The sequence below is a fragment of the Vicugna pacos genome, chromosome 6 (genome assembly GCF_048564905.1).
Source record: "Vicugna pacos chromosome 6, VicPac4, whole genome shotgun sequence".
Lineage (NCBI taxonomy): Eukaryota > Metazoa > Chordata > Mammalia > Artiodactyla > Camelidae > Vicugna > Vicugna pacos.
This window is the reverse complement of record NC_132992.1, coordinates 32601477-32615671: the sequence shown is the minus strand read 5'-3', so window position 1 is coordinate 32615671 and position 14195 is coordinate 32601477. Positions and strand designations below refer to the sequence as shown.

Genomic DNA, 14195 nt, shown 5'->3' with positions numbered 1-14195 from the left:
TGCATATTCCCTTTAGCAAGGGAGAGAGAGAGAAAAAAGAGGCCGCAGTGTTAGCTGTCATTTGCTAGTCTAGATGAAACATTATTTATGGGCAAAATATTTTGCTGACGCTTTCAAGAGAAAGGAGATCTCAGTGCCAACAGCTAGACGCCCACACAGTTTGGATTTAAACAAATCTCCACAAATGAGCACAGTTATGAGAAATAAAATAGAGGTGACTTCAGTCTAAGGCAAGTAATTATAATACTTATGCAGTTTGGGAGGGCAAGGGGCTGACTTGTTCTTACTTGTAGAAATGATAAGCAGGGTGTTACAGGAAGGCTCTGCTGGAAGGGCACCAGAGAGCTATAGGAACAGAGCTTCATTTAAATATCTCAGATGGGCACCTTTTGTGTTTAGTGACTTCCGGAGAAATCAGCCAGGACAGGCTAGCAATGTAACTGGCAAGCTAGCCTTTGGTTTGGGATAGTTCCTGGTAAAACCCTCTTGGAGCATTTCACCTGGTTCTAGTGAACGTATTATGACAAACAGACGTTCCCTTTATGGACTCTGTTCCTACTCTTTTAGGTTAAGAAAGCTTCTCAACTCATTTTCATCAACTCCTATTCCAAACTTAGCAAAAAGGCTTCTCTTTCTCTTTGGCCTTTGATAAATACTTCTCTTCTTACTTTACCCTTTTAGGTATGTGTTGTTGGTGTCTCTCCCCCCACCCCCCACCCTCAGGCCCATTAAGTTACCTAAATGTACAGGATAAATATTTATAGATCACTGAATCCATGCAAATAGTAGTTAATTGTGGTGGCCTACCAGGTATAACCGTCAGTTGGGTCCCAGATCCAAAGGTCAGTTGCCAGCCGGAATTGGAAGAAACACTGTGATGTGCCCAACAGCAAAAACCAGAGGGAAGAGGCCAGCTTTGGCAGAGCACAGAGTACAGAGTTGGCGATTACTTTGTGAATCAGGCCTGTATCATTGCCGGTTTAGGTTTGATCTGGAGTAAACAAACTGCCTATCTACAAATCACAAATAAAGCCTTCTTTTTCTTTACAGTCCCACGTTCTTTTAGGAAATCGTGCCTTCTACTCTCTGCTCAGAATTCTAAGCATCAAACATATGCTTTTAACACATAGAGAGGGCAAGCACTCTCTGATTTTAGAGACCAAATCAATGTTCACATATTTTCATCTAAGAAGACTCACAAGGTCCAGGACAGAGAATATTTTTTTCCACCACTGCGGGCATCACTAGGTCACACCACCAGGAAACTGCCCAAATCCTTGAGTCATCTCTAGACCGAGTCCACTGGATCTAAATGAGGTATGGAGTAGATGTTAGTTATCCAGTTAATTTGGCCACTAGGTTGACATCAATACTATAATTTTAGAATGATCAAATTATCAGTGAACTTTCTAGTTTCCCACTTCACTTTTGGGCTATTTCCTTTCTTATGACTAAAGTGGTACCTATGTTGATTTAGCTGCTAAAAGACTTTAAAACGGCAACAAAGATCAATTTTAATATTTCCTAAGGTAGTGAGGATGGTATAAAAGCCCAAGAGGGAACAGGATATGGATGGTCATATGGGAGGGGACAATCTACCTTTGGAATGTAAGTTCCCCGAGGATAGCATCACACTGAGTCTCTCCCTGATGGGTCCCTGGTCTGAGCGCTGAGCCTGGAATAAATTGGCTGCACAAAAATATTGATCAGATGTGTCTTGCAGATTCCTCAGACCTCAGGCCAGGAGAATTCATGACCAGGAGTTAAATTCTAGTCCTCACTCAGCCATAGGCTGGTTGTGGGTCCATGATTAGTCTCTTCCCTGGGCCTCAGTTTCCTTCCAAGTAGACAGCCAGAAAAAGAGGATTTTAAGGATTCTCTCTGCTCCATGAGGCTATGCTGTACAAATTTTTGGTGTAAAGTCTCAGAAGCAGGGTGTTCGAATAGTCCTTATGAATACACTTTTTTTAAAAAAGTGATTTTTGACTTTGGAAGAGTCTAATCACAGTTATTCTGGTCAATGATCATAATTTACAAGATTCCTTCTATAAATTGACATAATTGAAGCCAAAAAGAATAGTGCCTTAGAGGCTTGTTAAGGAATTAGAAGTCTTGTCGCTGATTCCTGTACAAATCCAGGGCTACAGATCCTAGCCAATATCCCAAGTAATCAGTCCCACATCTTTGGTGCCGCCGCATATATTGTGGCAGCGATTCCCAGAGATTCCCCTACGTGGCCCATTTTGCACCAAGACATCAGAGCCTAGCCAGGGAGATTTTTGTCCTCCTTCTGTTTGATGCCCACTCACCCTTCCTAAACATTCTTTCTATAGTGTATAATTGGGTCTAAATCAGCCCTTCATCCACAGACATTGCTTAATCCAGGGATACACATTTATACTTACTGGGCTTCACAGATAACTCGGTTCCCTGTCCGAAGATAAGCTTTCCTCCCTGGTTATAATTCACACAGTGCTACACAGCCTGTCAAAAACACATCCAATCTTTCTGAACACATTTCTAATCCTCCACTCCCCAGTCCACGGCGGATCTCTCCCACATCCCAGCATGAATATGGCTATCCATCTTACTGTAACTTTTTTCCTCATAAGAGGAATAAGGTACCTACACCGGGGGCTGATAGGGAATAATGAAAATTCCTATTTATCCCAAAATATTTCTGTTTGACACCAAACTGAACTCTCATTCTCACTTCACAGTTTCCCCGAACAGCTCTGGGTATTGCTGTTCGGGGAAATGGCTTCCTTTCAAATATGTTTCTCATGATCTCAGTGAGAAATACTTGGCACCTGGGTTAAAATTAAGGGCAGGTGAGGCTCCAGGGAATTGGGCTTACCTGGGGTGACCACAACCCGGGTCCCTGCTCCAAAATTCAATTTCCCCCAGCCGTCAGTTGTCACACTGTGACAAACACCTCTACAAAATAGCTTCCCCCGAGAAGACAGCGGCTAAATGAAGACAAACTGCTCGTGGGGAAACAATCTTGCTACAGAATGAGGTAAATGCATGATCTGAGATACAAGTGTTTTCCCCCTTTCCTCGTCTAATTTCTCTTCTTTCAAGACACCAAGGATGAAGTATGCCAAGAGCTGTCCTTCCTGGGCTGCAGGGCCGGACACGGCACCGCTGGGGTTAACGAAGACTGGGCTTGGCAGAGACCGGACTCTGCAGGGACAAAGCCCACCATGGCTAGGAGTTTACCTGATGCCCAACCCAGTCCTCAGCTCCTCAGTTATGAAATGGGCATAACTCTAGTGGACTCTCTGGCTGAAGAAGACTTGCCATCTGAAGGTTTAACTGATTGGGAGTTTGAGAGCATGGACAGACCCCAAGGCCTGGTTATCAATGGGATCCTGGTGGGTTTCTTCCCCTCTACACCTCCCAGAGCTCCCTCGAGGACCAGGAAGATGACCAAGCACTGGGCCTCTGTCTGCTCAACCCCTTCTGGCCCAAGGAGGCCCCACGGAAACGGGAGCAGGTCCTCCTCCTCTTGGAGATTGTCATACTCAGTGCACAATTCAAATGGCATGCTACTTACTCGGCTTAACAAGCAGCCTCGTCCCCTTCCCAAAGGTGAGGGAGAAGCCTTGTCCTCCCACACAGTGATTGTCTCAGCATCAAAAACCTGTCAGCTCAGCTTCTCCCACACAAAGCCCTCCTGAGAAGGGAAACCTCCAATGCACTTCCTCCAGTATTATTCACACGGGCCTGTGATTTTCCTCCCCGAAAAAGCATCCCTCCCACTCCTTATTGTCCTCTTCCTCCGGCCTCTGAGGTCACAGTGGGCCCAGGCCTCAGGCAGGAGCTGATTCTGCTCCCACATCTCTGTACTTACAGGGCAGCACCGACAATCTGGTTCCCCCACCGAAGGTCAGACCCTGGGCATAGTTATTCCCACAGTGCCTCCGGGCTCTACAAAAACCCTGAGAGCTCCCCTGCTCCTCACCCCACATGCCACACATCTCAACACCATCACCAACCTAGGGTCCCAGACCCTGTGTATTTGGCTTTAGGATGCAAAAACCAGCCTGCCTGCCCTGACCAGTCCTGAGATCCTGAGAACAAAGGGAGTTTGGGATGCGACAAGCAAGGGTTCCAAAACGTAACCCAGCAACCCCGGTGTCCCCCGAAGGATGCAGCTCTGCGTGAATGAGCCAGAGTTTTTTCACAGAGCGGCTCCGAGATGGGAAGAGGCTTAGAGGTTTCCCTCATTGCTCCTCCTGCCTCGAGGCAGGGCTGCACTTCAGTCAGCCCTGAGAGGAGGGTGTCTGTCTGCTTTCAAAAACCTCCAGAGAAAGTGCTCTGGCAAACTGCTCCTGACAGCTCATTTTCACCGTTCACAAACCCATTAGGAAGGTTTTAGCACTAACCTAACTCCCTTCCTCTTGCAGTATTAGCCACGTCCTGTGGTCGGAGTCCTGGTGCAGCTGCAGGACACAGCGTCTCCAGCTTTTGTTGAATGCATCCTTCCCCAGATTGAGATCCGTGGCTCAAGCCTCACATTTCTGCAGGGTTCACTGGCCCCGTTTGCCTCTAGACACTAACCTCCATCTCTGGGTCTGAGAGTTTCATTCTGGGGCTCTTTTCAGGCACCCTATTTCTCACGAGGAGCATAAACAGTCTGGGGACAAGCAGCCCTTCCCCGTGACACTTCCATTCTCTCCCTGACCCTGTCCCTTCACACGCCGAGCCTGTGTCTTGGGGCACTTTGGAGGGAGTTGCACTGGGGTCAGCTTGGTGAGAGGCTGCTGTGAGGTGTCAGCGGCGGCAGCCCCTCGCCCGGCTGTACTGGGAACAGCATCCCTGCTCTAACGGTTTCTGATGTCACCTCAGGAGCTCTGGCCGCGCAGCTGTCTGTAGAAGCCTCTCCCCTGTCTCGACACTTGGACGATTTTGTATTTAAATTAGCTGGGATTCTTTCTATTTCCACTCAGACACTTTCCAACCCCAGGTGAAGGATTTCATAGCACAGGCTGACATTCTCCACCCTCCCCCATGCCAGCTCTTCTCCTGATGCATGACAGAGCCTTGACAGCAGAGCCTGAGGGGCCGAACCAAAGCTCTGCTTGTGTGTTGGAGATGAGGTTTATCATTATTATTAATAGCTAGGGTTTAATGAGCTCTTTTATGTTTTGGGCACTATGCTAAATACTTTGGCTCTGATTATTTTTTTTGATCCTTATAAGAACTCAACAAGGTGGGAATATTTTTATCCCTGTTTTATGGATGGGGAAATCAAGGCTCAGAGAGGGTAAGTAATTTGCCCAAGGTCACACAGTTAGTAAAATAGTGGAGCCAGAACTTGAATTTAGGTTTTTCTGTCTCCAAAGCTCATGCTCTGCTGAGCTTACCCATAATGTCTAGAGGGGACACATAGCATCTCAGAGATGCTGTCGAAGTAGAGTCAGTGCTGAGTCTGATATTCTACAATAGAGGTTTTATTCTCAAACTCGATGCCCAAAGTTTTAGTGGTTCTTTTCAGAGATTTAAATCGCAGTGAGAGGACGGGTGATCGAAGTTAGATGTGTAAAAGTACTTTCCAGCAGTAAGGGCTGCTACATTTTGGAATTGACTACAGAGAAGCTGAGGACCTAGACCATCCTGCCCTAGACCAGCAGACAGAGTCAAAGCCTATCCCACGTGGTCAGGGAGCGTGTAGGGAAGCCTGGTCAGGGGTGGTGGGACACTGGGTCTGCTCTGGAGGTCCTTCCTGGCATCCTCAGTGGCTCGATCACTGTTTATAGCTCTATTTCTTTGAAAATGCCATATATGCTCCTGAAAGCCTCTCACTGTGAGTCAGAGCAAGTGTGTGTGTGTGTGTGTGTGTGTGTGTGTGTGTGCGCGCGTGCACGTCTCATTTTAAAGCAGAGAAAGGCAGCAACTCTCTTTGGCCTGGGGAAAGAACATTAATAAAGAACCCAAGCAGATGCACAGGATTAAAGTATTTTTCAAACTAACGATTTGATTGATTGCCCCCAAAGGCACAGCCAAAGACGAACACAACTTACTTGGCTTCACAGTGAGCGCGGTCCCGCTCCCAAAGGTTAATCTGCCTGCACTGGTGTCACACAGTGTTCAGTGCTATTGTAATAACCTTGACTCGGGCCTCTAGGAAGACAGGTGGAGGTGGAGGAGGCAAGCAGGAAAACAAAACCCGAAATGACTGCCCGTGGCCAAAACAATCTCCTTGTAATTAGGTTAGAACGAGGGATGAATACTAATCACTAGCAACTTCCCAGCCTGGTTCTATTTGCAGAAATTTTCCTTGAAAGAATGAGCCTTGGCAGGAGCAGCTCCTGGGAAATTCACTCCAAGCTTCTCCTGCTTGGCCTCCCGGGATCCTGCCTTGTTTGTTATTCCTGCAGGCCCTTTATCTATTTTCATCCAGTTCCTGCCTTTTTTTTGGACTCTGCTTTCCCTGGACCTTCCTCCTCGTGGAGGTTCACATATTTTCTCAGGGGGAGACTACACGGATCTTAAACACCAAGTACAATGCCCCAGGGAATAGGTGCGTTAATAACCTTGTTTTCCAACTGGTATCATGAACAGCCCAGCACAAACCAAGCAAAGAAGACGCCACCTGTATTTTGACAGCTTCTGCATGATGGAAGGCAGGCATCTTGGGACGAATAATTCGCCAGAAAGAAAAACTTACTTGGTGTGACCAGGAGTTTGGTGCCCTTCCCGAAAGTGAGTTGGTAACCCCCAGCTCCAGAGTACACACACAGTTTCCTTTCTTTGCAAAAACCCCACAGATGCTGAGAAAAATCAAACCACTCACGGCAAAGAAGCAGTGCGGACAAAAGCTCAGGTTGTGAAAATAACCAGCAGACAGGCAAAAGCGGAGGGCTGTTACAGAGACTTGCTGTGGGTGGACCATCCCTCAGAGCCCTACAGAGACCTGGCTGGATGTCAGAGGTCACCTAGCCCATCCTCCTGTCTTCAGGCTAAGTATTCTGTGACCAAGGACCTGTCTAGCCTTTAAGAGCTCCCGGGAAGGTAGCTCTCTGCCAACAGCCTTTCTGTTCCTATATCTAATTGAAATCTGCAAACTGCAGTCTGAATTCTTTATGTCTTGACCTTCTTTCCTTGAAGACAGGAGATTTCATGTCAACATGCTCCAGATACAAACATATCACAACATACCAAACCGGTCCCAGTGGTCACCTTTGGGGAGGAACCTGATGTTGAAGGAAGGGGATGAAGGTGAATATTGGCTTGATCTGTAATTTGAATTGTTTTTACAATGAGAAATTTTCATGTATTACTTAGATGTATTAAAATTAATAACAACATTAAATAGAAATCCACAAAATATTTAGAAATGGCTCTTGGATCTTAGACAAGTCTTCCTGTGCTCCCCAGGCTCAGGCCTCTTGCGCTGTCTGTCCTAGGGTTTTGGTCTCCTGGGATCGGGGATGGGAACGGGGCCAGGACATGTGGCCAGAGCGAGCTGGAGGCACTGAGGCCAGGGTGGGTGAGCTCCTTGCGCTTGCCCGTGATCGTCTGGCTGGCTTTTGAATTATGCCAGAGTAGCCTGTTCACCTTCCCACCCAGCTCTCACTTCCCAGCTCTAACCAGATCTTTCTTGGGGGAAAAAGCATTCATAGGCACATTGAAAAGAAAACATTAAAGGGAAGAAGTCATTGCTGATCAAACTTAGGGACAGCCAGGGACACTTACTTGGAATCACAGAAAGTCTTGTGCCCTTTCCGAAGACCAGCTGCCGCCCTCCTGAATCCCCACAGTGATTGTCTCCATAACAGAAACTCTGAATGCCTGACCCCGGTGCTTTTCTGGATGTTTCCTCATGTTAATCTTTTCCCCTGGGTAGAACCACCCAGAAATCTCCCCACTTAGCCATAGTTTGTTTTTTTTTTTTCCCTTTGCATGTCTTTGCCCCCTTCTCCCTGATGCTCTACAAAGTGTGGTACAGTTAAGATGCCCCTGGCTCTGACAGTCTACTCTGCCGATACGAGCTTCCATGTATGGAGCTGTGGCCCAGGTTTGTGTTTGGAAACTAGCTGCAAACTTCCAGCTTATTGTTAGCCTGTGAAAAATATTCTAGAGGAAACCTCTGTCTCTGGCCTTATAATGAACTCTCTGCTGAGCTAGGAACAAAAAAGGAGTGGCTGCTTTTCCTAAATGAAGAAAAGGATTTGGAAAATGGGACAGAGTAAAAAGGCCCAACACAAGATGTTGTTCTTGGCTGATGTACCGTCTTTGTTGCCTCTGGCATTAAAGTAGCTCTTAAAAAAGGTATCTCCCGCCCATCCCTGGAACAAGGGAAATGCAAAGGCCTGGAGCATCAGAGCCAGGAATCTTAGCAGAGGCCAGACAGAGAAAGTAGGTCTTTTATGAGGAGTGGAAAGAGAGGGGAGGCTGGGGTCACTTCCAAAACCGCTTTGGTTGGAGCCAGAAATCACACTGGGTTTAACGACGTCTCCATACAAGGTCCGCTGGGGAGAAGTCTCGGGGGAGACTTGAAGATAGGCTTGTGACAAAGTGTCACAATTTTTTATTCTTAATAATTGTATAAACAGTGAAAAAGATAATTGATATTTTAGGCAGCAAAACATGGGCAGGAACTTTCTGAGCTCTAGAGGGGAAAGAATGCGATTTTGACTAAGCTGTGGAAGGGCCAAGGACGGTGAGGGCAGAGGGACCCAGGACCTAGAGGCTGCCCACTTGTCTGGGGGCCTCAGAAACTTTCCCCACCCGACACCGAAACCGCTCTCACTCAATGGGAGCCAACATCAGAAAATCCCACAAACAGCACTTACTGGGGAGAACATGCAGTTGAGTCCCTTTTCCAAAGACAGTTGTGCCAGAAGTTTGTCACACCGTGGTTGAGGCTAAGACAAAAAACCCGAGTGACTTCTCAGGAAAGCTAGATGGGTTTTTCACCTTCAAGGGACAGTTTCTCCTCTGCTGTAATAAACAGGCCTCATGATCTCTTCTGCTCTCTTTCTCCACGTCTCCCGGTTGTTTTGCTTGAATTTTATGCTGCTTATTGCACATGTGCAGAGAGGCAATTGGATGGCCTCACTTGACACTGAGGGCAAATTGTAAGAGCAACAATTCAGCCAACTCCTTTGTGGCATCTAACACAATTCTGTTACGGTAGGCAAAAAGTGGCTAGAAATCCACTCTTCAGAGCCTCAGGAAAGATGGGAGCAGGCAGGGGCCGTGTCAGACACAATGTGAGTTTCAGTTGAGCTAAAACTGCACGACAGAGCCCTCACCTCGCCCTGGGCTCTGTCCTAGAGTGGCCACATCGCCAAACACTGAAGATACATTATTAGGCCAAGCACGTGTTTGCTGCGCTCGTTACAACCCTGCCCTGGCTGGGGGTGGTGGGGGTTATCCATTTGGGTCCAGAGGAGTTTTAGTCTTTCAGGAGATACTCTCCTTTCACAGTCCATGGATCTGTTCTCTCACCACTGAGGGATGGACACTGGATGGTGTTACCACCAGTCCTGACTGGGTCCTTGTTTGACTTGTAAAGAACCAACCAAGGCCGCTGTCTCCTCCTCATTGTCTACCTGACCTTCAAAATGCTCTCAGGGCAGCTATTAAACAGGATTAGCATGGGTTGGTCATGTTAATAGATTTAAAGCAAACTTACGGAGTCTTTCAGCTTGTTTCCTTGTCTTTGGGCATTCCCCCAGCTAAACCATTCAAAAAGAGGCTATTTTAAAGCTCCTTGGGCTGGTCAGTCCATCAGTCTCAATTATAACCTATTGTGTGGCTTAACAGCCCAGTCAGCTTGACAACACCTGCCTCTTGCTACTATTTTTGGATTGATATTTAGATGGGCCCCCTTGTCTCCAAAATGTCATCCCACGGATACCCCTAGGAATGCCAGGCTCCTGCCCTCCTCCCCAGTGAGGTGTGTTTAAAAAGTTTTTACTCCGCATGGAGGAACTGATCATTAAACAAAAATCCTGTCATCATGCCTGCCATTTTCTTTCACTCTGAATTCCCTTTCAGGTGTTAATAAGCCATCTGGGATCGTCAATTCATCTCAATTGTTTTTTTTTTCCCCTCCCATTGCATTTGAATAGCAAAGCTGGGTTTTTTACTTTTTAGTTGTTAAATTTGACATGTATGGGACGAGATGTGGACCTTTGTCAAAATGGGACAATGTGTGGGTTTTATATCGGATCTTTTCGAATAAATACATATGCAAGCATGAGCGACAAAGAAAGTAACTTATCCACATGCGTAGCATTTAAAATGAGATAGATTCTCATTTTTAGGAGAACGGAAGACAAGTTCTGTGGGCAAAATCACAGCAAACACACAAATCATTGCAGAACGTAGTTTAAGGGATACTATGGCGATAAATAACTCATGATTCCTATATCTCTTTGGAAGAAGGGGAGCTGAGATACCATAGTAAAGGCAATTTGGGGTGGTCTCATTCTGCATCAATTTATCATTATCGCTCTATTCTCAACAATCATGAATGTTTCATGTATTTTGCCAAAGTCATTTTTCAAAAGGTACGTCTGTCTACATATTCAATTAAATCTCTTCTAACTTCACAGGATTTATTTGTTTGGTCAAAAATAAATAGAACATGACCACTTACGGGGCTTCACCACCACCTGGGTTCCAGTTCCAAAGAAGATTCTGGCGTTATTATTCCCACAGCATTTCCTGCCTTTACTGAAACCCTTAGTAAAACCCCATCACACACAAGGCATGGTGGTGAGGGGGCAGTTGGACTCTTTGTCAAAATTTTTTTTTCCTACCTCTCAGAAAATTGGCCTTTTATAATAGGAAGAAAAAAAATTGGCTCTGCTGTATAAGCCAAATCACTTTTATTTAAAAGACCAAACTGGGTGCTTTTGTATCGCTAGGCTTAAACTGCCAAGGCTGGATCAAACAGTTTGTTAGCAGCTCTTGCTCTCGTGTGTGTGAGCTCAGCCCTAGATAGACGGGTCTGAAAGGATGCTGCATCCCTGTATCCAAAGGGATGTTTTCCAGCTACAGAGCCATCTGAACTCCTATCCAGCCTCCACCCAAACTCCACAGTCCTGTCCCCTACTCACTGGCCAAGGTATTTCCAAGCTTTCTCACCACATAATAGTGTCTATTTGGTAGCCTACGAAGATATTTCACCAGGGAGGAGTAACAAGAGGCAAAGAGTCCTATCTTTTCTCAAAGAAGTGCCACCACGGACTCACATGATGTTTCAGACAGAGGACGGGAGGGAGTTATAACACACCATCTCTTATCCTTTAAGAAAGTTCAGTCTTGAAATAAATGAAAGAAGTGAACATTTTCTAAGAAAAATTGTATCCTAAAGGCAAGGATGAGGCCACACAAGAGCTCCTTTATCATCAACTGAGCATTGGCTGGGCTTTGATAGACACTGAGTATTGAAGGAAAGAGAGAGGCGTGAGCATCCAAGACAGTGATACCAGGTCTTAGTTAAGAATAAACGACAGAATTTTAAGCTTGGAGAGAGGAGAAGACTTGATCTCATCCCCAACATGACTTGTTGCTTCTCCAGATTTGGAGGGAGAGTTCAATACTAATTTTCTCTCCTCTTAGCCTGGGAGCAGTATGTGTCCAGAACAAACCAAAAGGATGTATTCCAGGGAAAATGAAAGGGAGAAACAAATGTAGGACATACAGGGAAGGTGTTACACGGATCACCATTTTAATACCCACCCTAAATCTCATCTCTGTCCCCCTACCCCGGGTCAGTTGTGCCTGCCATCTCAGCAGTCTCCCCAGCCATGGCTCTGGGGTCTCTTTTGGAAGGTGAGGAAGATATAACTTGCAGAATAAGGTGCTTAGATCAGCTGACACACAACTGTAGGAACAGGTTAAGGTTGTGTCCACATAGGTAAAGGTAGGACCGGTTGGTGAATGACCTGGAAATCAGGGTCACAGAGCAGAAAGCCTACAGCATTTAGATGGGAAGAATTTTTCTACGGTAGTTTTTCTTCCTGGAATTTATCTTAGCATTAGCCCATTTCCCTTCTTTGGCTATGGGGGGCCATCCAGGAAGATGGGGAATTTGAGAGCCTACATATTGTGGTAGATAAGGGATGAGGGTGGGGTAAGAAGTCGACCTTCAGCCCTCCTTTCCCCCAAAGAGTGGCTGTTCCTTCCCACTTGTCAGGCACACAGACACCCACTACTCACGTACTTGGCTTGACAGAGAGCAGAGTGCCGGTCCCAAAGATGAGCTGGTTTCCAGCACCCCCATAATTCACACAGCCCTTCAGAGCCTTACAATAACCCTCAGGAAGAGGCTTGGCAGGACGGGGGGAGGATGGGCTTGGTCCTCCCAGGTTAAGAACACCTCAGTCTCGCCACTGCAGAAACTCACTTGCCAGGCACCCCTTTAGGGGCCATACTCCCCCAACGTGCCATGCTGCTGCCTTCCTTTTCTTCCTTTAATGGAGGTACTGGGAATGGAACCCAGAACCTCATGCACACTAAGCATGCACTCTACCACTGAGCTATACCCAGTAGAGGACACTGCCTTCTAAGATACATCCTTGTAGGGCTCAGGCTGAGGCCCAGGACCCTAGGTGATTCACCAGCGAGTGACCGGGAGCTTTGCAGGCATCGGCTCCCCATGCAGGACATCAGCCGGAGGCGAGGATGTCGGACCAGCTGCAGGCACTACTTTTCACTCCCTGGTCTTTGACGGTAGCCCTTTCCTTTTTCCTCTGGATTTTCTCTTTTAATAGAATGAGGCTGGTTATATTCTTGGGAAAGCATTCCAACCATATCAGAGGGAACTGGATACCCCTTAACAACCCAGCTCTGCTCTCTTGGAGGGCTGCTTAAGCGTTATTCATTCTGGAAGCAACTACATCAAACGAGAGCTGGTGGCTGACACAGCTTCTTGTTGCGAGTGAAAACTCCATTTGGGTAGAGTGCACGGTCTGCAGCAGGCTGGATTGTTCTTAAAAATAGAATTTGCATGCTCTACTTCGTGTATTATTCAACCCGTGTCTCCTCTCCGTTACAGCCACATCTCTGAGACTTACCTGGCTTTATAATTAGCTTGGTCCCAGAGCCCCAGGTCAACTGATAGTTGCTATCCACACAGAGACCAAAACCTTAACAAAAACCTCCACTATCCTTCTGGGGAGCCTATTAGGGAGAAATCCTGGATAAAAAGTCCAGAGCAAAGCACAGAAAACAGTGTTGGAATATTGACTATTGAAGATTATTTGCTCATTTAATTACATTTGATTCCCTTGCCCATTACAGATTCCAGACAGAGATGATGACAATCGAATGACTGAACATCCAAAGTCAATCTCGGTCTCTCTGCATAGAAGGGAAGCATAATTCATAAACAGTTTTCAAATGGGAGAAGTTGAACTTGCTTCACCTTCCCTGATATTTTAAATAAAAATGCAAAAGAGAGAAACAGATCATTTGCTTGAAGTCATAATGCATCTGATTCTCTAGTGTCTTATTTCCACTGCTGATGAGATTCTAGTCAGATCCTTGGTATGCACATACAGATTAAACTGATTTGGTTTGCAGAGAGCGCTCTCTGTGAGACAAGGCGTCCTGGGGGACCAGGGACCAGGAAGCTAGAGGTGTGGAAGGCCCTATAGAGCACAGGGTTCAGGAGGGTGGCCCAAAGTCCTTTGAGGATGAGCCAAAGCAAGTTGGCTGTTTGTACAAAACATCTTTGCAAAATCACTTCTAGGACTTACTTGGAAAGACGTGTAATCTGGTTCCAGCCCCAAAGATGAGTTTGTCACTGTTGTAGGACACAGTGATACTGAGGTCTACAAAAACCCCCTGAGCGCAGCAGGGCGCTCTGCCATTACACCTGGCCCTCCACTCTTTCCCCATCCTTGGCGCCAGGTAACTACCAACAGCAAAGATCTGGGGATACATTTAGAACAGCAATGCCATTGTCGAGCAGTCAGGTTTTGTTTTGGTTAAGTTTCATCCCTGGCAAATTCCTATGGCCTGTGCTGATTATGTTTTCAGTTCACAAAGGTGACAGCTCAAGATATTTCACTGAAAGAAAAGAGGGCATCTCCAGCTCTAATGCCAGTTCTGAGTTTTTCGAGTTGGACTTAGATTATTTAACTTGTCTGCACTTTGGCTTTTCTGTCTGTGAAATATGAGTGATGACAGGTGACCCTGTTTGCCTTCCTAGATAATATTGTGAA

The 14195-nt window shown here is 46.3% G+C and overlaps 2 protein-coding genes across 5 annotated transcripts in view; one reads left to right on the top strand and one right to left on the bottom strand.

The window, feature by feature from the left end:
- The window catches only part of DAD1 (defender against cell death 1), a 69407-nt gene extending 55971 nt beyond the window's left edge, over nucleotides 1-13436 (top strand). The window contains exons 4-5 of one of the 4 annotated variants that reach the window (XR_012073432.1): nucleotides 3085-3594; nucleotides 6777-7336. The gene's annotated coding sequence lies outside the window, so the exon portion shown is untranslated. Of the gene's footprint in view, nucleotides 1-3084; nucleotides 3595-6570; nucleotides 7337-13269 lie in introns of those variants that run through there. The other 3 variants (XR_012073434.1, XR_012073433.1, XR_012073431.1) reach the window with 3 other exon arrangements.
- The window catches only part of LOC102526924 (T cell receptor alpha chain MC.7.G5-like), a 403550-nt gene that overhangs the window by 30484 nt on the left and 358871 nt on the right, over nucleotides 1-14195 (bottom strand). The window lies entirely within an intron of this gene.